Source organism: Cervus canadensis, chromosome 21 (genome assembly GCF_019320065.1).
Source record: "Cervus canadensis isolate Bull #8, Minnesota chromosome 21, ASM1932006v1, whole genome shotgun sequence".
NCBI lineage: Eukaryota > Metazoa > Chordata > Mammalia > Artiodactyla > Cervidae > Cervus > Cervus canadensis.
Window position 1 is genome coordinate 28,188,149 of NC_057406.1, and position 26,436 is coordinate 28,214,584.

The following is a 26,436-nucleotide window of genomic DNA, read 5'->3' on the forward strand; positions in this document are numbered from 1 at the left end:
TTCTGCCATGGTGATCTGATCTTAGTTATTGGTTCTCTTGCCTCATTGTCTCTAATCTCTGCTGGAGAGAAAGACAGTCCTCGTTTTTTATCTCCACTCTGTATTGCGTTGTACCCTGTCTCATATATTGATTTTTGTTTGTTTGCTAGTTTTCAGTGAAGAATTTTTTCTCATTCAGCAATCACAGAGAGCTTTCCTTGAGTATTTTAGGTAACTTCCTCTTTCTACAGTGTCCTCACCCACCCTGACATGTACAATGCATAAAACTTAGTAGATGTAACATTACACGAAACGTAGGCATATTGACACTTCTTGATAATTTGCTTTTGTTCTGTGTTCCTTTACTTCCTGTGCTTTTTCATTAAAGATAGAATGTTTATGTAGACCCACAGACCTTGCAGTTGTACCTACTGAATTTTCCTTGACAGTAAGAATGAGTTGCTTTGGTAGAATGCCAAAGAAACTGGTGTGTTGGCAGTTTTCTTTGAACTTAACACCTTTATTTCCTAGAAAGGTACTGGAATTACAGGAGTTTCCCTGGTGACTTATTAGTAGAGAATCCGCCTGTCAGTGCAGGAGATGTGGGTTCGATACTTGGTCTGGGAAGATCTCCTGGAAAAGGAAATGGCAACCCATTCCAGGATTCTTGCCTGGGAAATCCCATGGAGAGAAGAGCCTGATGGGCAATAGTCCATGGAGTTGTAGAGAGTCAGACACGACTGAGCAACTATAGAAAAACAACATTGGAATTACATGTGGTTCCATAAACTGTTCCCTATGATTTTTTTTTTCAACTTTAATGTTTTATTTTATATAACCTCTCTGAACCTTTAAAAATCTTGTCCCACTATGTATGAGGGACCTTACCTCAGCTACTGCCATGGAGTCTGTCTGTTTCCTCTGCCTTCTCACTTTCCCAGGCCTTCCACGTCAATTTGGGGGTGGGGGTTGGAGGGAGGCAAGGCTCCTGTTCACAAAATGAGACCTTTGTGTGTTGGGAGGTAGACAGGGCAGTTTACAATCAGGAAGTGGTGGGAGTAACCAAAAAGGACTGTGAAGGAAGGGAAATCATACCTTAGCTCAGGGGCCCATTGCAAGACAGGCCAGCCCCACTCTGCCAGTGGTTTGCTTTCCCAGGGTGGCTGTATGTCAAGTGTATAGGCACTTCTAATTTTGCTTGTCTGCCCAGGGTGAAAATGGGAAGTGGGCATTCAAGAATCGTCTGGTTGGTTTGATTGGGTTGTATCTGCTTGCTAGGTTTCTGTGTCTGGGAGACTGAAATGGTCACAGTGAGCAGGGGATAAGCTTCTTGACCATATTTCCATCATGTAGAACTGCATGGTCTTTGCAGCAACTTACTCAGCAAACCGGGCAAATGAGTTATTTGGTGACATAAACATACATACATGAACTATTTGGGTGATTTCTGTGTGTATAGTTGTGTGGCATTTTGGTAAAAATTGTTCTTGAAAATGTGGGGAAAAATTTTTTTAAGTCCTATTTAAAGTTCTATCAACATTTGGGTGAGGCCTGTTTTATATAAGCATGTAGTCTGTTATGTAATGTATAATCTGTAGGTGAGAAAATCTTATCTGCTGTAGTTTGAATACAGATGCTGACCATTCCAGCTTACTGATATTTACTAACATTTCCAAAGCAGAAATGAAAATAGTGCTAGATAAGTTCGTAGATGATTTTATTTAGGGAATAGACAAGAGGACAGAATGAGAGGTTAGAAAGTGAAATATGAATGGCTCATAGTTTGCTTAATTCATCAGTGGTCACATTTAATTTTGGGGATCACATCCTGGATATCTTGAAGTTTCCAGTTCATTCCAGCATTTTGGGTGCTCATGTGGACATAGCTAATGTGATAATTGAAACCTAAGGACTTGTTTGAATAATAGAAATAATCATTTCCAGTCACATCAAGTTAAATGAACCTCAAAAATCATGAAGCTAAAGACAAATCAATATTCATTCGGTGGTTCTGTTCAGTTTATTGCAGTTAATGATCTTTGATTGAATTTTCGGCTCTCAGAGTTTCTTTGGAAGTAGGCCGTCACATGCCGACATGAAATACCAAGTCATTTAAATTAGATACTGAGCATGCTCGTAGGAAGTACTTATTCTTGGAGGCTGCGGTGTGGTTCAGTTTTCTTCTAGTGGCAGGAGCAGAAAAGAGATCGCCGTGTGCCCTTTTGTCATCATTCTGTCAGAGAGCATGTAATCTGTCTCTGGAAGCCAGAGGCCTGAGACAAAGAGAAGCATGGAAGTTGTTAGCAAAAGGCTGTGTGGTGAGTTAACTAGCTGTTTTATTCTATTCTGTAATTCCTAGCAAGGCTCTGTCTTTACTTATATCGTCTGCATTTTTTAATACTAAGCTGTAGCTTTATGTAGCAAAGTAACTTAGCTCAGACTGGGAAGAAATTGTTTCTGCTATCCATATCTCACTCTTTTGAAATATTTTCAGTATATTTCTGAGGTGACAAGTTTGTGAATTGCTATGATGGTATTCCTCCTTGTTCTCCACAGATTTCATTTGCTCACTGGTGCTGAATAACGCTAGCAGAATTGTGTGCTGAGGGAATTCAGGGTTTGTCTGGGTGGACAGTTTAACAGTTTTGCTCTTGTATTTTAATTAAGTTAATCATTTTTTTACTTTCACATTTTAAAACTATATGTAACAAAGCAGTGGTAAGAATTTAGTGTAAAAGCAAGAATTTAAAACTGTATCTAATAAAGTCATAGCACAAGAGCAAGAATTCTTTAAAGAGAATGAGAGGCTCTGTTGTCCATGTTTTTACATAGGTGGTTCAAAAATAAATTGGCTTTGTAATGTAATTGATCATTTAAAAAATACTCAAAAAATGATATGAATTTGTTAACACTGTAAAATATGTTGCAGTTATTCAGAATTTATATTTGGAATTTGTTTTTAGCTATTGAATTAGCTACAGAAGTGTTGTGAGTACAGTAATTGTGCCATTTGGGGCTCTTCTTACTTCCCTTGAGCTCATATTATGATAATTGCTGGGCAGATAATCTTAAAATGTTTTGTGATTATTTGTTATCCAACATATTCATGTTTTACCATGAAGTTAAAGGAGAAAAAAAATTTTTGCAATTTTCAAATATTCTCATAATATCAAGCAACATTTAAAATCTATGCATCATTATGTCATAATAAACATGATTTTGATTATGTTTATAATACATAAACTTGGCAAACAAGTCTTCAGGGTATTCTCCTAAAAACTAAAATTGCATACTCTGCCCAAGAGAAATCATATTTTTTGAAGATTTGAAGAAAAAGCATAAAATTACCATTTTTATTTCCTTGGGGGAAAATCATGTTGGTGAGTAAACAGAAATGTCAGGTAGGGAAATTGAGGTATAGAAAGTGCATTAAAGAGCTCTAGAAAAACGACGAGGGGGTGGGAGAAATAGGAAGAGAATACTAAAAGCCTAGTGCCTTCAAATGCCAGGCAATTATGGGATGCTTTCTTAAAATATCTTTGTTTTGAGAACGGCCCCCACTATGCCATTTTCCAGGATTGGCACCTGTGAAGGAGGTGGGTGTATACTTAAAGCTTGTATATTCATGGAAGAGGGAGGGTTAGCAGTTAGAGATGAGAACTGGGTGACATCCTCAAGAAATCTATTCCCACTTCTAAACACTGACTCACTTGTGTGGCCTGGGGCGGCACGTACACCCGGTTTATTACCACTTATTTTTAATATATAATAATATTTTCCCATGGTAGTATGTTCATTTAAGGTTTCTAAAGTAATAATACGATGATTTCTTGGACTGTGGCAAAGATTTGCCAGGGCTGTATGTCATTCACAGAGAGCTACTGTGGGGAAAAAAGCAAGTACTGCTTTGATAGAATTCTGTCAACTGTTTTCTTTTTTAATGAAAAATATTTCAAATGTGTAAGTTCTCTGTGGTCTTTGAAGTTTTCAGTGATACATATTCCATGTGTATTATATAAATAGAAGATTGCAAATTTTAACTTTCCCCCCCCATATTTGCTCATGAAATAATCATGAAATTTTCATGGCAAAATACACTATTTTCTTTTACATATTTAGTCCCATTTACCTCTAATCATAGATCTTCAGTAGAAGATAAATGGATAATCAGTAGAAGATCTATTAAAGGAAATAGTAAGAAATACTGAGGAAATGGAAAGAGGGGACTATGAAAAGAAAAATTACTGATGACAAGGATTTCTTTGCCAGGTTTTTGAAGATGAAGCATATACCTCTATATTTTGTTCTTTTCCACATCATTAAGTTCATGCAGTCACTTATTTAACTTAATGCCTGCCTAATGAGGAGCATTTATTTCCCTAGCTTTTATGAAGTTCAGTAGGACTTAAAGGTCCCCAGTAGTAGCTGAAAATGGGGTCTATGGTCAAGTAATTTTGGGTAACAGTGGGCCTCTAACATCTTGTTCAGAACTTTTTTTTCTGGACTATGGTTTACTTTGAAAAGAAAAACCAATGCATGGTATTAAACATTAAGCACACATTTTAATTCTGAATATATTCTGTATATTGAAATATCCAGAAAAGTGAAGGAAGAATTAAGGGTTTGTATATATCTTTCAGAAAATTACCTCTGTTCTTTTCTCATTATGTATTTAGAAGAACCATCTTAGAACTACAGTGTAAATGGGACTTATAGGGTATGATTAGATTTGGTGATAAAAATGATGCTAAAGTTACATTTTTTTAAAGTCCTAAACTGCAGAAGCATTGGCAGTGAAAGATTTGGGGCACAATGTGACCATGTAAAGATTTTGATAATTCTCACAAGTTCTCATTCATTCTCAAAGTTACTTCTAGATTAGTCCCATGGAGAAACAAGTTAATTTTTAAAATATGATTTGTAATGTGAAATAACTGGAAGTTATAGTCTGGTGGGCCTGGGTATTTCTCTATCCTCTGTGTTTTCAGTAGTAAACAGAAATGTCAATTCTTTTTTATAGATATATAGGAATTGAATTTTATGAAAATAACCTAGCATGATATTAGTCACAAAACAGGTATAGAATGAATGTCTGTCTTCTTAATTTCCTTTCCAAACAATTAAGTTATTTTCTGCATTAAACGATTTTTCAAAATGTAACCTATCAGCTGTCTGAAGTATCAGATTCACAGAAATGTACTGATTTACAATGGCAACCCACTCCATATTCTTGCCTGGAGAACCCCATGGACAGAGGAGCCTGGTAGTCTACATACAGTCCATATGGTCGCAAAGACTTGAACACAACTGAAGCGACTTAGCACGCATGGATAAATAATAATATGCTTGGAATCTCTTTATAATAACATACTTTTTAAACCAGAATGCATGCATGATGAAATGTTAAAAGGGTCTCAGTGGCTTAGTCAGCTTCCAAAAATAGAGTAGTTGCTAAATACCTGTTATGTTCCAGCTGTGTTTGGCCTAGTAGACAAAGTGATAAGTTAGCTAAAAAGCAAACACTCAGATTTGTTTCTATTAGTATTTGCTGCTGCTGCTGCTAAGTCGCTTCAGTTGTGTCCGACTCTGCGACCCCATATATGGACGGCAGCCCACCAGGCTCCCCCGTCCCTGGGATTCTCCAGGCAAGAACACTGGAGTGGGTTGCCATTTCCTTCTCCAATTATTAGTATTTAAATAATGTTAAATACATAAAATTAGACTTAATGAAGTATAAACTCTTAAATTAGTGGAAACCTAACTGTATCGTACACAGTAGGCACTTAACGTTTGAAAGTGAAAGTGAAGTTGCTCAGTCATGTCCGACTCTTTGAGACCCCATGGACTGTAGCCTACCAGGCTCCTCAGTCCATTGAATTTTCCAGGCAAGAGTACTAGAGTGGGTTACCATTTCCTTCTCCAGGGGATCTTCCTGACCCAGGGATCAAACCCGGGTCTCCCACGTTGCAAGCAGACGCTTTACCGTCTGAGCCACCAGGGAAGCTTAACTAAATGTTTACCAAATTGAATTTTTTCTTCTCATACTTTTAATCCATATCAATGAATAACCTGCTTAAGAGCTTATATTTTGGTTTTTTTTTTCTTCTTTACTTTTGTAAAACTTGTCTTAAAAAAAACTCTTCATAATATTATTAAGAACACATTAAAATTATTAGATTCATTCCATTATGTAATCTCCATATGAGACAATAATATAAATTGATAGAGACTTTTAAAAAGAAAACTGTAAATAATTCTTTGTTGACCTTGATACATTTTGTAATTACATATAGCCAGAAAGTGTGGAACTCAGTGCCCAGCCATTGAGATCTGTCTCAATGTAGCCCTTTTAGAGCAAAGTTCAGCCCTCAGAGATTGAATGGCTGTGTGGGTTGGCATTGGAAAAACACCTTAAATACTTTGGCTTTAGGGCCATGGGCATTGCACACTTGTTTCTCTTGAGCACATTTCTTCTGACACTGGCTTTTTGGCAAATTTAAAGTCAGTTAACTACCTCGGTATAAAACTTTTAATGAGAGCTCAGGGGGTCATAAATGATTTAAGATACGTACATCAAAATGTTATGCATATGTAATCCCATTACTTAGGGCTTCGCTGGTGGCTCAGTGGTAATGAATCTGTCTGCCAACGCAGGAGACTTGGGTTTAATCCTGGGGTTGGGAAGATCCCCTGGAGAAGGGAAAGGTAACCCACTCCAGTATTCTTGCCTGGGACATCCCATGGACAGAGGAGCCTGGCAGACTGGATAGTCCATGGGGTTGCAAAGAATTGAACACAACTGAACAACTAAACCTTTCACTTTCAATCCCATTACTTAACCTAACCCGACGTAACTCTTTAATTAGGTCACTAATAGATGGTCACTGAACTCTCATCAGATTCCTGTGAGTTTACCCTCAGTCTGTTGTTTCCTTGATGTTTTGTTGATTGTGCCCAGATGACCTGCTCCATTTCATATTGTCAACCTCTCAGTTGTAGTTTCTGCCTCAGTCGTTTTCTCATCTAGATGCTTCTTAGCAACCTTTCACCAAGTACTTGTCTGGATTTACAGCTCAGACATTTAGTCCAGGAATCATATTTCGGTGTTTCTGTTTCTTAGGTTCGTTTTGCTCTTTCTTCCCATTAATCTTCGATTCACTCATCTGTAGGCTTTTTCTTTTTTCTTTTTTTCTTTTAACTTGGCCATTTGGAGGCTTGTGGGGATCTTAGTTCTCCAACCAGGGATCGAATCCTGGCCCCTTGCAGTGCAAGGATGGAGTCCTAACCACTGGGCTGCCAGGGAATTCCCAGGATTGCTCATCCAGGTCTTTGCTCATGTCTCGCACAGGAGAAAAGAGACTTTCAGTTAGTCACATGCATGGGATCGGTCTTGCCTAACTTACGGTAAATAGTTTCAGTTTTGTGTAGCCTGTATTTCCTCAGGCGTCATTGGTTTGAGTAACAAGAAGTAAGAACTACAGGTCAAAATAAAGGTTAAAAATAATAGCAGCAGTAGCAATAGCTTTACGTTGTTTCCAAACAGAAATATCTCCTTCCCACCCACATTAAGCTTAATGTTCGAATGCAAACAAACCATCTCAGGTGCTCTGGTTTCTAGAACGTCCGTTCTATTTGATTGACTGACTGTGGGCATGCTCTCATTGCCAGGTCTGCCACACGTTTTTCTTGGGGGGTTGAGCCTTAAAATGGCTTGAATTACAGTGTACTGTAATAACCTCAAAATGATTCCTCCTCAGCAAGTCTTTAGCCCACTGGCTCTGAACTGAATTTGTAAACTTTTTCTCTTCTGTCACAATGACATGCTATTTCTTCCCCATTATCCTGAATGCTGCCAGGGAGATTACAGAATGGCCCTTCATTCTGAGTCTCAAGCCTCCTGGCCTCTTCAGTGATAGACTCACATGGAAGTAAAATACCTACTGGCGGCTTCCGTGACCCACACACTTAATTTAGGGGTGCTTTGTTTTCATTTTGCTTCAAAAAATTGATAGTTTGATTTGGTGAGCAGTTTAGGCTCTTATTCTGGCATCTCTGTTAAATTTGAAATTAATTTAAACTGTGGTTTTCCTTGCTTTAACCTGACAAGGGTACATGTTCTCAAATCTTACTATATTCTGAGAAGCGAGGGTACAAATATTACTGAATCTGGGACGAAGGACACCTACCCCAAGTTATTTAGGAGCCTGAGATGGGCGTGGTCGCTTTACTCCGGGTTGCTCTGCAGGTTGCATGTCAGTCTTATTTGGTTTCTGAGAATGGAGACAGAACAAGTTTCTCATTAAGCCTAGCGTAGAATTGGTATTTTGGTGGTTTAAGAGCCATATTTACTCCACTGTAAAGGACTAGATGGGCTTCCCTGGTGGCTCAGAGGTAGAGAACCTGCCTGTCAATGCAGAAGATGGAGGTTCAATCCTTGGGTCAGGAAGATCCCCTGGAAAAAGGAAATGGCAGCCCACTCCAGTATTCTTGCCTGGGAAATCCTGTGAACTGAGGGGCCAGGCCGGACAACAGTCCATGGGATCACAAAGAGTCAGACATGTCTGATCGATTAAAACACCAACAACCAAGGACTAGACATTGAACATGCAATTTAGAGAACCTTTAATGAATAACACACATCTGAGTAAAATCCTGCAAATATTCTGAGATTTTAATTTTTGCCATTTTTCAAGTATAAGTTTAAAATCTACTTTGTAAAGATAGAAAAAATCACAAGTCTAGAGCAGAGGATCTGGGACTTATTTGATACAGATGGAATTACCCTTGCTGAAGCCATCATTTAGCATGGAAGATGTCCAATGGAAGAGGTTCAGAATTAGGGATCAGAATCTTCATGTCTGTTCATGGCTTGTCTGCTGTCTAACACACGTCCTTGGGGCTTTTTTTTTTTTTTTAAACCGTTCTAATAAACTATGGTAGAAATTTTTTCTCCTGTGTATCAGAAAGGAAAGTGTGCTTTGAATATAAGCATAAATTTTTCTTGGAGCTAGACTTTTTCCTTAAGAATAAATCTCTGAAAATACAGTTTAAGGCAACCAGAAAGTACAATTTTCATCTACTAAAAGCAACTTTATAAGTATTTCAGAAACATATCTTTCTTTTGAGGCCAAGTTGCCTGTGTCAAGAAAGGGAGAACTGCGGCACTTAACATCCAGCCAGCAAAATCCATCTGGAAGATGAATAACTTAATCTTAGTAAATAGTGAAAAAATCTTTCTGTATCAAAAAATAGAAACTGTAGGGCAACGGATGTGAAGGTCGGGAAACTTCATCAGCTGGGCTGTTTCCTAGTTGGTCAGAGACCTTCCCATTTTCACTACCTTTTCTCCACTTCCCTAAAGAGTTAATAAGGAAGCAGGAGTTTCCCGCCCCCCCCCCCCCCCCCCCCCAAACAAAGAGTTGGCTGGTTTATAGATTTTGGCAATGGCATTTGGCAGGATTACTGATGTAATAGTAGGCAGTGACATGAAGCTTGGTGCACTGGATGCTTTGTGGAGGAAGGTTACGTTGTACCTGTTTTTCTTTTTTAATGCTTAAAAACTGTGAAGTAATATTGGAAAGATATTACAGGCCTACAAAGGACAGGGATAGAAATGCCCACATACTCACTATCATGGAGAAAGAAATGGCAGCCCACTGCAGTATTCTTGCCTGGGAAATCCCATGGAGAAGCTACAGGCAGGAGAGTTGGACAGAACTGAGTGACTAAACAATATTTACTATCTAGTTTAAGAGGAAAGAAGTTGCCGGTACATTAAGCCTTGTATATCATGTGTACAATTTATGACTGCACTGCACATTTCAGTTATTTTTGAGTAGCTGAGGAGTGACTTAATATTAAATGTCTAGTTCCTCTTTTAATGTTAGATTTATATCATATATCAGTAAACAACTTTGAGGTATTATTCAATTTCTCTTTTTTCTTCCTGTTTTTTTAAATTAATATTATAACAAATTTGAATCTTTGATAGTGTTTTCCTCTGTATAAAATTGTTCTCAAAAAGTAATTGAAGCTACTTGATCAGGTAACTAAGATGGTGACTTTTAGCAGTACTGGGCTGGAATAGCAAGACCATAGCTATTAGAGCAGTTTTTGTGAAACAACTGCCCTGTGAGTATAAAGAAAGGAAGACAGTGGAAGTTGCCCCTTACAGCTTTGGGACTTTGTTCTTGGGTCTTGTAAAACCTCCTGCCTCCAGCTAAGTAATGGTCCTTGGATTTTCATTGATCATGTCCTGGTCCCCAGAACCTGGAAGGTCACCTTACATGGCAAACATTTTGTACCGGGACTTCCTTGGTGGGACAGTGGCACAGTGGATAGGAATATGTCCGGCAATGCAGGGGACACGGGTTTGATCCCTGACCTGGGAAGATTCCACATGCTGTGGGCCAGCTGAGCTTGTGTGCCACAAGCACTGAAGCTCACACACCTTAGAGCCCGTGCTCTAGAGAAGCCACCTCAGTGAGAAGCCTGCGCACTGCGATGAAGAGTGGCCCCTGCTCACCATAACTGGAGAAAGCCTGCGTGCAGCAGTGAAGGTTCAGAGCAACCAAAAAGAAATATTAAAAAAAAATACCTTGAGATGGGGAGATCATCCTGGATCCTGGGAGTTGGAAGTACACATAATCACAAGTGTCCTTGTAAGGGGAGGTGGGCAGAGGAGATTTCAGGCACAAGAAGAGAAGGCAGCGTGACCCCAGAGGCAACAACGGAGTCAGTGGTGGGGCCACAAGCCAAGGAACACCAGGAGCACCAGCATCTATCTATAGAAGAGGCAAGGGACTGCTTCTCTTCCAGAGCCTCCCTGAGGGACTGTGGCTCTGCCAACACCTTGATTTTCATGCAGCTTCAACTGGTTTCAGCCTGTTTTCTTATCTGCAGAACTGTGAGAGAATAAATTGCTATTGCTTTAAGCCACGGATGTTGTGGTAATTTGTTGTGATAGTCATAGGAAACTGACACCACCGACCTGGGTTGTTTGGCTCATGCTCATTCCCGCTTTGTCTTGTCATCCTTCGCAGATCTCTGTTCACACTGCGGAGTTGGGATGGGTATTCTCACAGTTGAGAAAGGCCTGAAGCAGGGACTCAGAGACTTGGGTGTTACTTTTTCACTTTTCACTTTGAGAAGGAAATGGCAACCCACTCCAGTGTTCTTGCCTGGAGAATCCCAGGGATGGGGGAGCCTGGTGGGCTGCCATCTATGGGGTCACAGAGTCAGACACGACTGAAGTGACTTAGCAGCAGCAGCCGCATCCTACATAGCTATGAGACTTAAAGGAATTCTGGCATAAACATACCTGCCTTATTCTGAAAAGAATGAAGACATCTTGCTCACAAATTTGAAAACAACACAGGGAGAGAACTTTAAAACAAATAAGACAGATGACACATAGAAAAATAACTTAAATCAGGAGAAACTTGGAGTAAGTCACTTTACCTTTGCTGGCCTCTGATTCTTGACTTAAAAGGCCTGTTATTACCATGCATGTAAGGATTAGGTTGAACATCATAAAATGCTGCTCACATATTTAGGTTGTTTTACAGTCGTTATTACTGTGTTTCATCCCATGATCACAGTGTTTGCTAATTGAATTTTTGGAGGAGATGGGAGTACTTTTTCCTCTTTGCACATTAACACAAAACATTTTGTAAGTCATATATCTGATAAGAGATTTGTATTTAGAATGTATTTTTTAAAACTCCCACAACTGAATCATAAAAAGATAAATAGCCCAATTTAAAAATGGGCAAAAGATCTGAACACTTCGCCAAAGAAGAGTAAGTTCCTGCAAGATGCTAAACATCATTAGCCATCACAGAAATGCAAATCAAATCCATAATGAGCTCTCACTTCAAACCCACTAGGATAGCTGTAATCAAAAAGATGGGCAATAGCATGCGTTGACAATGATGTGGAAAAATTACAGCTCTCCTCCATTCCTGGTGGGAACATAAAATGATGCAGCTGCTTTGAAGCACAGTTTGATGGTTCCTCATAAAGCTAAATGTGGAGTTACCAAATAACTGGGTGGTTCCACTCCTTGTTGTATATCCAAGGGATTTAGAAACATATGTGTATGCAAAACATGTACACGAACCTTCCTAGCGGCATCATTCAGAATAGCCTCAAAATGGAAGCAAATGACAGCTTGTAAGTGGATAAACAAAATGTACTCTATCCAAACAAGGGAATAATGCTTGGTGACAAAAAGAAATAAAATATTAATACATGCTATAACATGAATGAACCTTGAAAACATTATGCTAAATAAAAGAAGTCATTCACAAAAGACCACATATTATATGATCCTATTTATATGGCTTCCCAGGTGGCTCAGTGGTAAGGAATCCATCCAGCTGCCAATGCAGGAGATGCAGGTTCGGTCCCTGGGTCAGGAAGATCCCTTGGAGGAGGAAATGACAACCCGCCTCCAGAATTCTTGCCTGGAGAATTTCATAGACAAAGGAGCCTGGTGGGCTACAGTCCATGTGGTTGCAAAAGAGTTGGACATGACTTAGCAACTGAACAACAATGTGTTTGTGAAATATCCAGAAAAGGCAAATCTGTAGAGACAGAAAATAGATTGGAGGTTGCCAGGAGCTAGGAAGAGGAGGTAATGACGAACTGCAAATGGATCCAGGTTTTCTTTTGAGGTGGTGAAAATATTCTAAAGTTGATTACAGTAATAGTTGCTTGGTTTTGTGACTGTCTAAAAACAATTGTACAATTTAAATGATTAAATTCTATGGTTCATGAATCCAAAAGGAAGTTATTTTTTTAAAGTAATACTAGATCATCATAAAGAAATTAGAAAATATAGAAAATAATTAAGGCCACTAAAACTACTGCTAATTTCACCAACCAGAGAAACCAAGAATATTTTTATATATTGCCTTCTAGTTTTTTTCCCCCGATATGTAGACCCTCCCCAAGTATACACTTTTTCTTCCATAATAGGTACCATATGGAACATATAATATTATATTTTTACCTCTTCACTGACAGTTTATTTTGAGCATTTTCCAAAAGATTTTAAAAACAATTTTACTATAAAAAATGATACATGCTTTTTATAGAAGAGTTTTAAAAAATGAACAAGTAAAAAGTAAAAAAATAAAATCATTCATGATCCTGTTTTAATATTGATATTTTGCTGGGTTTTGATTTTTGTGTGTGTTCACTTTTAACCTGATGCTTTTGAATAATGACTGTCTTGACTTCAGATGACTTTTCCATATCTAATTTATGTGGTTTTCCCCCTAATTAGCTAATGTCTGTTTGTTCCGTCTGTCTTACAGTCATTTCTTTTTAATTTCATTTGGAAGCACCAGAGTTACTAAGTAGCAAGATAGAGGAAGTAATTGAATCTCAGTCATGTTGAATTTGAGGAAATAGATCAAATTAGTGATTTTATGTTTCTTTCCATTACAAGGATTATAAAAAATTATATTTATTTTTAACTTTTTATTTTGTTTTGGGATATAGCTGATTAATAATATTGTGATAGTTTCAGGCGGACAGCAAAGAGACTCAGCCATACATACACATGTTTCCATTCTCCCCCAGACTCCCCTCCCATCCAGGCTCCATATAACATTGAGCAGAGTTCTCTGTGGTATACACTAGGACCTTGTTGGTTATCTATTCTAAATATAGCAGTGTGTACATGTTCACCCCAAACTCTCTAACCATCCCTTCTCCCTGTCCTTCCCCTTTGGTAGCCTTAAGTTCATTCTCTAAGTCTGTGAGTCTGTTTCTGTTTTGTAAGTAAGTTCATTTGTATAATTTCTTTTTAGGTTTTACATATAAACAATGTCATACTAAAAAATGTAAATATGGAGTAGCCATCAATTAAAATCAAAAGAGAAAGAATTCCAGTTTGGTTTTAATAAAAATAAACTATACTTTTATGTAAATGTGTTGATAAGTACATTTTGAAAATTTAATCTGTGCTTTTGTGTGATCTTAATTATTTATAATTTTTGAAATATTATGTGACCAATGTGTTCAGAAATTCACCAGACATCTTAAACACTACATGTTAGCAGTTGTTGAGTGTCTATTATCTCATATAATCCTCACAAGAATCTATGGGAAAAGGTATCATCATCCCCATTTCAAAAACAGGAAAATGTTGAGAGCGTTTCTTTGAAGTTAATAGAGCTGGTAAATAGTGGAGCCAGGATTTAAACCCAGATTTAGATAACTTCAGAATTCTTTGTCTCAAACCTGAAGAACTCTTATGTTTTCAATTCTGTTCCAATCCTGCACTAGATTCCGGTGAGCCTCAGACAGCTCGTATTCTGACCTGTAGAGAGGAATCTTGACAAACCTAAAGAGCATATTAAAAAACAGAGACGTCACCTTGCCGACAAAGTCTGTATAGTCAGAGCTATGGTTTTTCCAGTAGTCATGTAGGGATGTGAACATTGAAGCATAAAGAAGGCTGAGCACCGGACAATTGATACTTTCGAACTGTGGTGCTGGAGAAGACTCTTGAGTCCCTTGGACTGCAAGATCAAGCTAGTCAGTCCTAAAGGAAATCAGCCCTGAATATTCATTGGAAGGACTGATGCTGAAGCTAAAGCTCCAACACTTTTAGCCAACTGATGTGAAGAGTCAACTCTCTGGAAAAGACCCTGATGCTGGGAAAGATTGAGGGCAGGAGGAGAAGGGGTCAGCAGAGGATGAGATGTTTGAATGGCATCACCGACTCAGTGGACATGAGTTTGAGCAAACTCCAGAGATGGTGAAGGATGGGGAAGTCTGGTGTGCTGCAGTCCTTGGGGCCACAAAAAGTCAGACGTGACTTAGCCACTGAACAACAGCAAAGAACTTTTGTTCTTTCTGCCTCGCTTTTCTGCTAGGCAGAAAAGCAGGGGTGGGTCACAGTCAAAGCAGGAGTGACCAGCAAGAACAAAGGCTTGAAGATCTCTTCAAGGCATGGTTACTTCAGGGCTGCTGGAGTGGGGGTGAGGACTTGGGGCAGGCAGCTCAGGAGCGTTGGTCACCCATTTGTAAGGGTTTACGTAGGAAAGCAGAGCAAGACCAATGTGCGTATTAGGAAGAGAAGTCTGCCTCAATGTGGGGGACGCCCTGGCAGAGGAGGAGGAGACGTTAGGAAGACATCAGCGATCTTGACTGAGGGAGAGGGTCGAAGTGAGGTGACAGTCCTTGGGGGAGTGAAGGGCGGGGAGCGGGGTCATGCACACGACGTGTGTGAACTAGTCTTTGGGCCTCGAAAGCAAGCCCTTCCCTGATGGCTCACATGGTAACGAATCTGCCTGTCGTGTGGGGGACCCCTGGGTCGGGAAGATCTCCTGGAGGAGGGCATGGCAACCCACTCAAGTATTCTTGCCTGGAGAATCCCATGGACAGAGGAGCCTGGTGGGCTGCGGTCCTTGGGGTCACAAAGAGTTGGACATGACAGAGCGGCTAACACTTTCACAGCCTCACTTAAGATGTATCAAAGAATGGGAATGCCTAAAGTGTGGTTTTTATCTGGAAAGTAGGAGCCAGGAGAGAGGAGCTTGAAGATGCAAGAAAGAGAAGAAACAGGCTTAGAACAAGTTCCCAGGGAACTTGGAAAGACAACAGGGCAAGGATATAAAATGGGGGACAGGCACCTCATCTTCTGAAGACTTGAAGGAAGAAATAAAAATGGATGTGAGTTGAGTAAGGGATACTTGCTAAGTTATGTCTCTTTGCAGTCCCGTGGACTGTAGCCCACCAGGCAAGAGTATTGGAGTGGGCTGCCATAAACTTGAAGGAAGAAATGGATGTAACTACAGTCAAATTTAGCTGTAGGGCAGCAAATGTCTACTTGGGAGCACAGGAGGAATTGGGTAGGTAGCTTAAGGAGAGTGACCAAAATTTTTAGAGTAGCTGCCAAAGGGAGAATAAAAGCAAATTTAAACGTTGCCTGCCAAGTGGTGGTAAATCTGGAGCTGGAAACCAGAAATCGTTAATGACATCAGTCTGTGCTGGTAGATGCTGGCTCTCATTTGAAAGCAAGTGTTTTTCTTCTTATCTTTTCCTTTCTTTTCCTTCCTTCCCTTCCCTTTCATTTTTTTTTTAAATGCAGAATTTATTTACTAAAAACTAGTTCTCTTCTTTTGCAGTACTTGAAACCCCTGTCAGTTTGTTTAGTTAGCCAGAAGTTTTTTTTTTTAATGTGAAATATAAAAGTATGTTATGAGTTATTAATAATACAGAAGCTATAATAGAATCCAGATGTTGAGTAACTATTGTTTCATATTCTAGCATGCAGAGATGGCCAAAATAGCATGGATTCTGAGACACAAACAGCTAAAATTTTAGCCATGTGTGTGTATGCATGTGTGGGTTGCTATAAGTAGTTTGAATCCAACCACCTCCTTCAAGTTACACTTGAAATTCCCAAAAGCATTTTTACTGGGTTAGCCAAGATTTTATGGAAAAACCCAAACCAGCTTTTTGACCAACATGACATATTTGAAACCATATATTCATGTGCTGTAAATGTCCTAGTAAGGCATATTCAAGACCAAATCATATTCCCTGAGATCCCTTAAAAAAAAATCTATTTAGTGATTTTAGAGAAATCACAAATTATTTAGCAAATGTAGAGAATGTTCCATGCAATTGTTACTGGAGCGCTGCATTATAGCTCAAAGCAGTGCTACATTTTGGTTTTCAGACTGAATTTGCATCTTTAAAGATAAAGTGATAATTTAACAATTAGTCCCCAACTTATAAACAAGATGAATTTTCCAGATAAGAATACTGAAGTGGGTTTCCATTCCCTTCTGCAGGGGATCTTCCTGACCTGGGGAGTGAACCCAGGTCTCTCTGCCTTGCAGGCAGATTCTTTACCATCTGAGGCACCAGGAAACCCCAAATGGTGTAATAGACACTACAAAACGTTTACAGCAGAACAGGCAAACTTCCTGTAGCTTTTCTTTACAGCTGCATTTGAGAAAACCTAAGGAAATGACATTGGCCATATCTTTTGATGGTCTCATTCATACCTTTTTAAAAAACTTTATTCTCAAGAAGAGAATTGCTGAATCCCAGGATATGTGTATGCTGAACTTTAGAAAATACTGTCAGGGGCTTCCCTGGTGTCTCAGTGGTAAAGAATCTACCTGACAATAAGATCGGCTCCACCCCTGATCCCGGAAGATCCCACATGCCTAGGAGCAACTGTGCTCACGGGCCACAACTCCTGAGCCTGTGCCCTAGAGCCTGGGAGCCGCGACCACTGAAGCCGGAGTGCCCTAGAGAGGGGACTCTGCATCAAGAGAAGCCACCGCCACGAGAGGCCCACGTACTGTAACTAGAGAGGAGCCCCCACTCTTGGCAGCTAGAGAATAGACTGCTCAGCACCCAAGACCCAGCACAGTCAGAAATAAATAGAAAATACTGTCAAGCAGTGTCTGAGTAGCTATACAACTTGGGCTTCCAAAAGTACTGTGAGAAAGTTCTAGTGGGCCCACGTCTTCACCAAAACTATATATATATTGCCAGTCATCTTTTTAGACATTGTTATTCCGCTTTGGTCCTTTGCATGCATTTCCATATAAATTATTGAATCGGTTTTAATTTCCACAAGAAATCTTGCTGGAATTTTAATGGCGATTATACTGAACCTGAAGGTCAGTTTGGAGACAGTCGACATCTTTGCAGTGTTGACTTTTCATGATATATATGGATATTCCTCCAGCTCCTAAGAACTGTTACAACTTTACTCAGTATTTTGCAGTTTTCTCTGTAAAGGTCTTGCACAACTTTTGACATGCTGGTGATTTATAAGATAAATGGAATGGTATAAATGTGCTTTAGAAATGGGACCAGCAGGTTGAACTCCTAATTATAATCCTTGTAGCTTTGAGGCTAATAGTCTAGTTTTGTATGGCAGCCCACCCTATGTCAAAAGAGATAGGATATGTGTGGGTTTTCCAATTGTTTATGCAACAAATATCCTACCATGTGCTTCATAGATACTGCCGTACGTCTAGCACTTTTCTAAACACTGGGAAGATGGTGATAAACTCCAGAATAAGGTATTTGGAATTCAGTTCACTACCGGGAAAGAAAAGAAAGCTTGACTAAAGTGGTAGATAAGCCAGAATTGCAGAGTATATTAGGCGCCGAGAAGTTGAGAGGCTAGGCAAATATGGGATGATCTGTGCTGTCCTCTGCTTACTTGCTCAGTTGTGTCCGACCCCTTGTGACCCCATGGACTGTAGCCTGCCCAGTTCCTCTGTCCATGGGGATTCTCCAGGCAATAACACTGGAGTTACCATGCCCTTCTCCAGGGCATCTTCCCAACCCGGGGATCCTGCATTGCTGGTGGATTCTTTATGTCTGAGCCACCAGGGAAGCCCATGAATACTGCAGTGGGTAGTCTAGTCCTTTTCCAGGGGATTTTCCCTACCCAGAAGTCAAACCAGTGTTTCCTGAATTGTAGGCAGATTCTTGACTAGTTGAGCTACCAGGGAAGCCCATGGGATGATCTATATACTATACACAGAGGTTGGCATAAGGCCTCACACATTTGTACTTGATAAGCTGGTTGTGGCAGTTGATACTACCGTACCTATCGTGTGAAGGATGAGGATGGAAGTCAGAACCTTGGAGAAGTAACCTGTAATTCATGGATAAGAATAAAAATATAGCACATGAAGGAAATCAGAAAATTAGTCCAGGAAGCCTGGGTTGGTCCTCAGGAGAATTCACTGTCGTGGAAGCCAAGGGTGTAAAGATTTCCAGTTGTCAAAAGCTGTATAGGCATCAAAGGGATGAGAAAAAGAACCCAGATCATTGATGTAGCAATTAAGAGAGTATTGACTGACCTTTGAGAAAGCAGTTTTAACGGTGTGGACTCTAGAGAAGTTTTGGCAGAAGGAGAAAGATGGAAGAACTGAAAGAAGAGAGCTTTTATACTGAAGAAATCTTAGTAATACCTGAAAGCTTTAGGAAAATTTTAATGGGTTACATTAATTTACCTATTGCTGCAAAACACATCATCCCAAAGTGTGGCCTTTAAAAAACAATGAAAAACATTTCTGCAGATCAAAGGTTTGCTAAGGTAAGCTGGATGATTCTGATTCAGGATCATTGGATACTATCCTGGAAGCTGACAGTCCAGGTGTGGTAATGGAAGGACACAGGTACTGTGATTTCAGTTGTCTCCATAAATTAGAGAATAAGAACATCTGCTGAGACTTCTTTGGACCAATAGACAGGCAACTTCTCCAGGAGTTGTGGATGTGAATGAAAGAGAAATGGGATTGTCGAGTAGCATGGCTTTACACCTCTCAGGGACAGTGTTCTGCAGGGAGCTCTAACAGAGTCACCAGTAATTTTTGCTCAAGATGTTTTCTCCTGCAGTGTCACATGCTTGAACTGAGTTATTTTTGCCCAAACCCCAACTATTGACCTTCTTTGTAAATTTAAAAGTTGGAGACACCAGCAGTTAAAAAAAATACAAGCTATTTAACCCAGTTGTCAAAAACACTACAGGATGAGGAATAACTATGTTTTATTCTCATTTGGGAAAGGAACGTTACTTTTCATTAGATCTAACAAGAACAAGTGATAACAGCATATTCTTCTATATTAAAAATTCATGATCTTAGCAGCAGTATCCAAAAATACTATAGAACAGAAATGTTGCTCCATAAAATAAATCATTTTCTCTGTGAAAAATATATCTAAAGTTAGTTATGACTTTGCTTCTGTGAAAGGAAGGAAGGGATTATAATAATTGGTATATCTGAAGTAGAAGGTGATAACAGGTTGCCTGGATTGGAAGGGTAGGGTTTAGATGGGTTTTACTTCTTACTCTCTGCCTAAAGGAGCTTCTAAATTTTCAAATCATCTGTGTATATTTCATTTATTTATCTCTGTGTGTCAACAGATTATTCTAGGCATTAGGATCATCTGACTGTTATGTTCTATTTTCTTTCACTTGTCTACATATATTTTTTAAAAACTAATAATCCTTTTAAAAGATACTACTGTGTGGGTAGTGATATATGGTACATTCAAAATGTAACTATATTTCCAAACTTGAAATGCAGTCAAACCTCTTTAACAACAAATTTGTTGCTTGTGCTTCTATTTTTAGTCCTCCAAGACTACTGTCGCTGTTAGCCACTCAGTCGTGTCTGACTCTTTGCAACCCCATGGACTGTGGCCCTCCAGGCTCCTCTGTCCACGGGATTCTTCAGGAAGGAATACTGGAGTGGGTTGCTACTCCCTTCTGCAGGGGATCTTCCTAACCCAGGGATAGAACCTGGGTCTCTTGCATTGCAGGTGGATTCTTTACATTCTGAGTTGCTAGGGAAGCCCAAAAATACAATTGTGCATGGATATATATTCCTCTGTCTATGGAATTCTCCAGGCAAGAATGCTTGAGTGGATAGTTGTTAACCTTCTCCAGGGGATCTTCCTGATCCAGGGATCAAACCTGGGTCTCCTGCATTGCAGACAGATTCTTGACTGTCTTAAGTTTTTTGTTGTTTGTTTGGGTGTGTATATGTGTGTGCACATGATTTGTTTTGTTTTTAGAAGCAACTACAAAAGCTTCGTGATTCATTTGGATATGTACTGCTCTGGACTACCTCTGTTTCTTGCTTAAATTTCCTGTCATGAATTGGCAATCATAATTTAAATAGACTAACTTACTATATAATGAGTGCTTATAGGTAACCTACTCTTATTTGAAAAGCATACTGGCGTAACATTTCACATATCCCTATATTTAAAAAATACGGTTAAATTGTTTTCAGTTTTAGTTGAATTTTTTCTCCTATGGATTTTTTTCAGAGGGAAAGACGATCTACGACTTAATGAATAGCCGGAATTTTGGTATCATTCAAGGAAAGCTGTGTGATTAAATCTTAAATGGTTGGTTTTGGTGGATATGAAAGGGGGAAGTCATTAAAAATGGGAGCAGCAGAAGCACTTTTCTTTCTGCTTGTCTGTGTCAGACACTAGAATAGCATTTCGTACATACACTCACCAAAGATTTTTCTTTTTCCTCAAAAAAAAGTTCACACAAAGAGAAAATCAAAAACCCCTTCAATAGATGTTTTTTAAAAACCAGTGGTTGAATGCATACATCATATTGTCCCATTGAATGCTGTTATAATTCCTACAGAAAATAAAGAAGTTAGTTTCCTTTGTATTGTTATTAGCCACATCTCCAGATAAAAAGCCACCTGAGAAAAATGACCAGTTGACTGACTTGGTGTCTGCACCATTAAGCTTGACTGAAGTATGGAAATGGAACATAGATGTTTACCAGAGCCCTGGTAGTGGACAGGCTGAGCCATTTATTTTACATGTCTTGTATTTTAAATAACACAGCTCTCAATCTTTTATAAAACCAGAATGTACTCAGGATTTATAATAAATGTGTTAAAAGCTCTATAGTGCACTTGTTTCATGAATGTACCTTAATTTCGATTATTTCTCTGCAGAAGACTGGTGTTTGAGATTGATTTCATTGTATGTACTGCTTTTTTAAAAAAAATATAAAACCAAAGAATCAAGTAGTTTTTTGTTGGTTCTGTATTTGCTGACCTAGGTGAAATGATGAGATTGATTTATAATCTCTTCTCTAGTAAATTGTGTAAATCTGAACAAAAATCAGTTCTTTTGTAAAAAATGTCTTTATTCAACAGTAAGAAAACAACTCAATTAAAATATGAGCAAACAAAGATTTGAGTAGACATCTTGCCAAAGAAAATACGCAGATGGCTAAGAAGTATATGAAAAGATGCTCAACAGGTTTGTCATTGGGGAATTCAAGTTGAATAATAGTGAGATAACACTACATACCTTTGAAATTGGCTAAAATCCAAAATGCTGGCAATATCATCTGCTGGTAATGTCGTGGAGCAACAGAAACTCCATGACGCACATTCTTGTGTTGGAAACACGAAATTGGAAGACAGTTTGGCAGTCTCTTACAAAGCTAAAGATAGTCTTAGCATACAATTCTGCAATCATGCGTCTTGGTATTTACCCAAATGAGTTGAAAATTTGTGTCCACACCAAAACCTTGTACATGATGTTTATAGCAGCTTTATACATAGTTGCCAAAACTAGAAGCAGCCAAAATGATATCTTTTAAGAGGTGAATGGATAAACAAACTGGTACATCCATATATGAAGAAATATTATAGAACAGTAACAAGAAATGGACAAGCCACAGAAAGACACAGTTCATTTCAGTTGCTCACTTGGTTCTGCCTCTTTGCTACCCCATGGACTGCAGCATACCAGGCTTCCCTGTCCATCACTATTTCCCAGAGCGTGCTCAAACTCATTTCCATCAAGTTGGTGATGCCATCCAACCATCTCATCCTCTGTCCTCCCCTTCTCCTCCCGCCTTCATTCTTTCCCAGCATCAGAGTCTTTTCCAATGGGGTTAGGATAACCCCTGAAGAAGGAAATAGCAACCCACGCCAAGTATTCTTGTCTGGAAATTTCCATGGACAGAAGAGCCTGGCAGGCTACAGTCCATGGGGTCTCAAGAGTCGGACGATGACTTAGCGACTAAACCACGACTGCCAAATGAAAGAAACAATCTAAAAAGTCAGCAGAACTGTATGGTTCCATGGACATTCTGGAAAAGGCAAAGCTATAGAGTCAATAAAAAGATTAGGGGTTTGGGAGCAAGGAGGGTTGAACACGTGAAGCGCCGGTAATTTTTAGGGTGGTAAACTGTTCTGTGTAATGTTGGAGTTGAGGTAACTGGACAAAACCCATTGGATTTTACTCACACAGTGTGAAACAAAACTCTATGCATATTCTAAAAATCACTTAGGGAATCACAGGACAGGATGCAAACTGTGATAAAAGAAGCTAACTCTTACAGATTTATGACACAACCTTACTGGGTCAGAAAGTTATGGACCAAAGTGACTTTGAAAGTGAACAGTGTCTGTAAGACTAAAGACAAAGACTGTGTACACACCTGTGGCTGATTCATGTTGGTGTTTGACAGAAAACAACAAAATTCTATAAAGCAATTATCCTTCAATTAAAAAATAAATTAATTTTTTAAAAAAGACACTGTATATAAACACTCTAGGATCAGGAAAAACAGGGAAACTCCTAAAAGTGTCCCAACCAAGAAGAGCCTGAGGGCACAATGACCGAAGATAACATGGTACCCTGGGTGGGGTTCTGAAATAGAAAAATGACATTAGGTAACAGCTAAGGGACTCTGACTAAGCTGTGGACTTTGGTTAATAAAAAATATTCTATTAACTGCCCAACTCTCTTTGAAATTATAGGTTACAAACATCCTCACATGCAGATACATTTTTTAAAATTTTTCCAGAGTTAGCAGATGATTTGGGTTTAGGCATGTCTGTGTTCATTTCATAATTAATGCCTAATTAGTGTGTAACAATTTTATGTGTTTTGTACACCAAACATTTCTGTAGTTTATAAAAATCTTGATAGAAGTATCTTCGAAGATGTAGTAAGCATCGCCTAATTTAATGATGCGTTTGTTTTTAGCTGCGGGAATTACACAGTGTAGTTGTATGTGTGCTCCCTCGTATGGGTGCACATCAGCCCCTCTTGCCAAGCACACTCAATCATTGCTAATTGAAGTAGTGAATGAGCGCTGAGCTGGTTCAAGCACTAGAAACTTCCGTTCATTCACAAACCACCTCTTGCCATGAAGAATTTGAAATGGCTTGTAACAAAAAGACAGTTAAGTTAACAGTACATCAAGAAGGGAGGTGAAAAATCAGTGCCAGAGAAAATAACATGCTTGAGTCAGACCCAGAAGTGTACGTAAATATTTTTTAAAACAGAGACATGTCAGGTTTCATTTTAGTTACTCTTTTAATCCTGGGATGACACGCCCGAATGCCTGAGAGCCAGGTGGATACTGTAAACACGTGCAGTGGGTCAGGCGTAATGCCATTGGGGCGGGGAGTGTCTGCCCTCCCTGCCAGTGGCGGTCACTCCATCCAACTCCACGCTTCGGGGAGGTAGCTGCCAGTTTGCTTGGCCTAAGATTTTGCTCAGTGGATCAGCTCATATAATCCAAAAGATGTTGCTAGATAAATATTTATTTGTTTTACTGAGGCAGGAAGAATACTTTATGTGTGTGAGATATTTTGTTGTTGTTTCCTTCAATTATTGTGCACATCACATCTGGGATTTTATCCGAATAGCTTTGCAGTGAGTTGATTCTGGCCTAATTTTGATTCCTGCTTCTAAAATGTTGCTGATGACCCTTTCCGCATAACTGTAAAATTAATGTGGTGGTGTTGTTGTTCAGTTGCTGACTTGTGTCTGATTCTTTGCGAACCCATGGACTAGGCTTCCCTGTCCTTCACTCTCTCCTGGAGTTTGCACAAACGTATGCCCGTTGAGTCGATGATGCCATCCAACCATTTCATCCTCTGTCATCCCCGTCTCGTTCTGCCTTCAATCTTTCCCAGCATCAGGATCTTTTCCAATGAGTCAGCTCTTCGCATCAGGTGGCCAAAGTATTGGAGCTTCAGCATCAGTCCTTCCAATGAATATTCATTGGATGTTAATATGACAATACTTAAATTCTGTGGCTTTAATAAGTACACTTTAAAAGTAAAATTTGTGCCGTTGACTTGTGAAATTTGTTGTTGTTGTTGTTCTTCAGTTGCTTCATCGTGTCTAGCTCTTTGTGACCCCATTGACTGCAGCATACCAGGCTTCCCTGTCCTTCCCCATCTCCCAGAGCTTGCTCAAACTCATGTCTAGCGAGTTGGAGATGCCATCCAATCATCTCGTCCTCTGTCATCCCCATCTCCTCCTGCCTTCAGCATCAGGGTCTTTTCCAAAGAGTTGGCCCTTCACATCAGGTGGCCAGAGTATTGGAGTTTCAGCTTCAGCATCAGTCCTTCCAATGAATATTCAGGACTGATCTTCTTTAGGATTGACTGGTTTGATCTCCTTGCAGTCCAAGGGACACTTAAGAGGCTTCTCCAACACCACCGTTCAAAAGCATCAATTCTTCAATGCTTAGCTTTCTTTATAGTCCCAACTGTCACATCCATACATGATTAGTGGAAAAATCATAGCTTTGACTAGATGGACCTTTGTTGGCAAAGTAATGTCTCTGCTTTTTAATATACTGTCTAGGTTGGTGATAGCTTTTCTTCCAAGGAGCAAGTGTCTTTTAATTTTGTGGCTACAGTCACCATCTACAGTGATTTTGTAGCCCAAGAAAATAAAGTCTATATGTATGCTTTGTAGCTTATAAATGTATTAGATTCTGTCAGCATTGGAGTTCTCTTTCAGCCACAATGCAACAGCACTTGTAAGACAATAAGGGACAGACACCCACAAAGAGGGTCTCTTCATGCTCTCCATGTGAAGTGCCAGGTGGTACCTGGCTTTTGCCTCTTCTGCTGATCCCAGGGTGAGCATCTCAGTACCCAGATATTTCCTGGCCCCAGGACTGCTGGGGTTGCTTCCTCTGGATGGAGATTTCCAGGCAAGCGTGGAGTTGGGCTTTTTTGTTGTTGCTGTTGTCGGTTTATCTCTGGCTGGGCTCGGTCTTGCGTTGCTGCATGGGCTTTTCTCTGGTTGCGGTGAGTGAGGGCCTCTCTCTAGCTGCGGCGTGTCAGCTTCTTACTGCAGCAGCTTCTCTTGGTGCAGAACACAGGCTCTCAGGCACAGAAGCTCAGTGGTTGCAGCACGTGGGCTCAGGAGTTGTGGCTCACGGACTTAGTTGCTCCACAGCATGTGGAATCTTCCTGTATCAGGGATTGAACCCATGTCTCCTGCATTGGCAGAAGGAGTCTTTACCACTGAACCACCAGGAAAGCTCCAAATATGGAGTTTTATTTTCAGAACATGTAGAGTTTTGGCACAGAGTTGCAAATGTTGCTTGTTCTTTCCCCTTGTTACACCGTACTGTATGGTCTGCCTTCCTGGATGGACCACTCTGGTGACCCATAGAACCTTCCTTTTCAAACAACAGTGGTAACGAACAGTCTATTTATTCCATCTTTCTCTTGAGAAGCAAAAACAGCTATAAAGTGCTGTTAGAGGGTCCTAAACTACCAAGAAATTTCCTTAGGGCTCCCCGTAACGGTAAATAATTAGGTTCTCTTTCATTTGTGATTTAGATCAGAATGCTTTTTAACTTGGCTTTTTCCTAAATGAGCTGAATGGGCATTTGTGTTGTGAGAATTAATTTGAAATTCAGAATGTAGATTCACATATTAAATCCTAGAATGTTGTATGTAATGAGAAAGATCCCAGATTATATCCAATTGGAGGAAGAATTGTAGAATGCTGTTCTGTATTGTAGCAGGCTGAAGTACTCCTGATCAGTATCGACTAAATTCTAATTGCACGTCTTCCTTCAGATCTTCACATATTTCATATTACAGCTATATCAGTTATTTTTTAATATTTTTAAAATTC

At 39.5% G+C, this 26,436-nt stretch overlaps 1 protein-coding gene across 6 annotated transcripts in view; it reads left to right on the plus strand.

The window, feature by feature from the left end:
• PLEKHA5 (pleckstrin homology domain containing A5) overlaps positions 1 to 26,436 on the plus strand; it is a 252,442-nt gene that overhangs the window by 87,053 nt on the left and 138,953 nt on the right. The window contains exon 1 of one of the 6 annotated variants that reach the window (XM_043440563.1): positions 2,156 to 2,297. The exons of the other annotated variants lie outside the window; for them this stretch is intronic. The gene's annotated coding sequence lies outside the window, so the exon portion shown is untranslated. Of the gene's footprint in view, positions 1 to 2,155; positions 2,298 to 26,436 lie in introns of those variants that run through there. 6 annotated transcript variants of the gene reach the window in all.